This window comes from Bombus terrestris, chromosome 17, assembly GCF_910591885.1.
Source record: "Bombus terrestris chromosome 17, iyBomTerr1.2, whole genome shotgun sequence".
Lineage (NCBI taxonomy): Eukaryota > Metazoa > Arthropoda > Insecta > Hymenoptera > Apidae > Bombus > Bombus terrestris.
The window spans coordinates 6,530,975-6,535,203 of NC_063285.1; positions in this window are offsets into that span (position 1 = coordinate 6,530,975).

Here is a 4,229-nt window from a genome sequence, read left to right on the forward strand (position 1 = left end):
CAAGAAGAATCGATTTTTGGAGATTGCGAATGGCTTTTATAATCTTACAATCGAAAGATTATAGATAAAGATTATAATGCGGTATTCGTTCGGAGAACTTTGTGGTATTAATGGGCCATGTTCAGATGATAAAAGGGTTTTATCAGATACGTAACACGTGCCTGATGACTTCATTTATGTAGAATCGACGAAAACAAAGATTATGTAATAAACATTATAATATATAACGATATGTTATAATGTTATGTAATATTGTAGGAATATTTGAACTTTATGAATGTGAATTTTCATGAAAATTGAGTAACATTTAACAACAAAACTTGACGATATAATTCAGTGAAATTTAGTTACTTAGTGATAAATTATGTACAGAAACATGCACGGTATGTACATATATTGGAATTGGAAAAATCACGAAAGTGTGTAATTGCAAATTACAAAAATTAAAGAAAATTATACCAAGTAACAAGAACTAGACAAAGATTAGAAAATTATTTACTATTCAGTAATGCATATTGAATGATTGATGTATAATCTGAAACTTTCAAGAAACAGATTCTCTATGTCCTTTATACCTTGTGTGAAGCGGTGGACGTAAACAAGCACACGAGGTAAAGGAATATTTTAATTTAAAATGTTTCAGGAGTTGCTAATTTTTTAAATATTCCGCCTTCACACCTTTCGAAAACATCGTATTCGACCAGAGACCGGTGATCAAAAGTAGTCTCAAGGCAAAATAATATCTCGCCAATAAATAGAAAAAAGATACCCGCTCTGTCGCAATACAGTCTACTATATCATTGAATACAGTAACTTCCGATCCACTTCTTTAGCTTTGTATCGACGTCTTAAGATAGAAGAAATTGAATCATATTCTATTATTGAATTCAATTAGTACCGACAAAATACCTCGTTCTGCCAGATATTATTCCGCCATGAACCCTCGTAGATCATGGACAAATTGACCTCTTACGGATCGTTACCTACGTCGTCGAATACAACATCCTAATGGAGATTACATTAATGATGTATGCCTCTTTACTAATGAAAAGGTCTACTTGACTTTTACCTACATCATACTCGCGGTAGTCCAGTCCTTTAATACGTATACGTCTGGCAATTTTCATATGATAACCAAAAATTATTTTTAGTACATTGTGCACCATTATGAATACATATATAAGGCATACATAAAAGCTGGGCGCATGCTTTTGGAGTATCATAAGAAACAAAAAGGTCTCGATAAACAGAGATTGAGAAACTATTACTTTTTCAGTTGGCAATAAGACATTAGCTTCGCAACATATGTTCAATATATTTCCAGTTCATATTGACACTTACTTTGGCACGTTCTCTTATAGAAGCACATCATCAAAGATCTCTAACACTTTCCTAATCTCCTGGCGTCAACTGATTAAACCAAATAATTGGTTTTCTATACGCTATACCCTTTTATACAAGAAACGTCTCGTAACTCTGAATCTAACGGTTTTTGAACCTATTAAAACCCTTTTGTTTTTTTTTTATAAGTACTACCAGAGAGGAAATTACCTCTTCAGAAACAATCTAACTAATTATATAATGGCAAATTGAGTGGAAAGCAGTAAACAGAAAAGAAAGTCATGAATGAAATTAGGTTTGATGTTTGTCATAATAAATTCGAGTAATGAAAAGTAAGAAAGAAAGTATGCATAAAAAGTAGACCTTAATAATCATCTGGGTCTTTATGAACATTTGACCTTGAAGGGTGCTGGTGTGGCATTGCACTCTTCACGCTCATCAGTACCAAGTGCCAACTTCTTGTCCAGGTCGGTTGCGACCGGTAAATACTTGTATGACGGTTGCGTAAATACTGGTATGACGCCTCGCATTCCATACGATCCGTAACGTGAGCTGTGAAAGGAACACGTCATAATTCGCGAATAGCACGAGCCACAACTCTAGCTGAATGGAATTAAAAAAAATAAGGGACAATGAGACGTCTACTGACACCGTCAGTGACATACCATCTTGCACGCGCTCTGCCCACCACAATACACTGTATAATAAGCAGATAATGGATGAAGAGATACTATGACCTTCTCACACAATATCAACAACGACAAACAACTAGCACGCGCCACAAGATCAAGTACCGGCATCAACAAGCTAACTATGTGTACGTGATGAAAAGTGTGACCTATCCTCAGCAGAAACGAATACTGCAAGAAGAATACAGCTGCAAGGACGAGTTAAAAAAGGGGAAATTTGAATAACAATTCCAGGAAAACCAGATCAGCTGAAACCCTAATAATTCTGGAAGGACACCAGCAGAACCAAAACCCCGCGTTATAATTGAATAATCCGTCACGTGACAATTAGCCCATAATAGTCTTAGTACAAATAAGGGTGACCACTTAGACACAGGGCTGTTCAGTAAATATTTGTGCAGAGAGCAGCTCAGTGTAAATTACGTCAAAGCGCAATTCATTTAAAAGACTTGTAGAGAGAATGATTGTAGAGAGTTCAGTCAGTTGAGTTTAGTTATTCAGTTCAGAGTTCAGTTCAGTTAGTTAAAAATTTGTTAAGAGTTCAGTTATTCAGTAAGTAAGAATAAGTTAAGTTGAGTAAAGAATTGGTCGAGAGTTAATATCAAGTTCAGAAGTACAGCAGTCTTTGTGTAGCCGAAAATTGTTTTTAATTCAGTCTTTGAGTAACATCAAGAAGTAAAACCGAGCATTTTATTAATCGTCAACGATTCATACATTCAGTCTTTCAACTATACTAACTTAGTACTTAGATAGTCCAAGAGTGAGGTCAACAACACATATAAGCAAGGTGAGAAGGTACACACTGAAACATTTTCTTCTTCATTTCCTTCTTAAATATTTGTATCCTGAATTAAGTGATAAACAGAGAAATTAAGAAAAGAGGGGAGAAACTGTACGCGTTTTCACCAACATTGTAGCGACTTTCGACAAACGAAAAGATTTACTGTTAAACGCAAGAAAGTCGGAAGTATCGATAGTTATGAAAAAAAGAAGCCAAAGAAAGGACGAAAAGGAAATTAGAGAGATAGAGTAAAAGTTGAGGAAAAGGTAGAAGGTTTTAAGTATTTAGAACACATACTGCATAAAAAAAAGGAAAGAGAGACTCAAAAAATTTGTGCTAAACCAAACCAGTCGGACCAGATCCACAGGCTAAAAAAACATTACCCGTTAGACCTAAACACAAGATTCAACTAGATATTTCTAATAAGTAATATTTACTTACTTATAATAATTATTTATAAATTATACGTATATATAATAAGTTAATAAGTATTAACGTATTATAAATAATTAGCCATGTCACTGCGCCACACCGGAGAAACTTACTAAAAATTCTTAATGCGAGAATTGATCGCAAGATACTAGTAAATAACAAAAAGAGAAAAAAACTATCGTAACTGGCAGATCTGTTGTGCTAAATTCTTACTGAATGTATATGTGTTTGGATAAGTTATTAAAATATCTTTTCCTGTTTCGTTGATCGACGTTTTGTCGAATTTGTCACACATATCGATCACCTCTGAAGGTTTCGAGCTCATGCTGCAAAGTCAATAATAAGTGAACATATTCTTCACGCTATAATTGCAAATACAATATTCGTAAACCATGGAATAACATTTGCGTGTAAGTTATCCTTACGTATAAAATTTTTCCCCGATCTCATATAGATTCGCATGACTATAAGCTATGCTAATGTCATGTAAAATAAAAAAGGAAGTCGAAGATGAAAAGAAAAATAAAATATAAAAAAAATAAAATGAGAATTTATTTTTTAACACTTCCTTTACACTAATTACGATTTGCTTTTGAGCGCCAACCGTGAATTTTCAAGCCTGAAACTCTTCTAATTTGACTTTTGATCGGATCTTTTTCTTTTTTCATTGTCACCTCTCAATATCCCCACTATCCATGCGTTTCCATTTGGCAGAAGGTTCGTTGGGATATTGATGGCTCCTTACGCAATTCGGCGATATAGATTGTCGCCGAGTGCCACCACATCTTTATCTCCGTCATCAGTCCATCGGATTTGAAGTGTGCCGGTTGTGACACTAACATGGACAAAGCTAATTGGATGCTTTAGTTCGTTCCAAAGTTCGATGACACAAGAAGTACCTTTCGTATTCACATTAACAGCCACGTGTAACGGCTCGTTGAATCTCACAAAATTCGTCTCGTGGCCGCGAAGTAAAAAATTTTGAT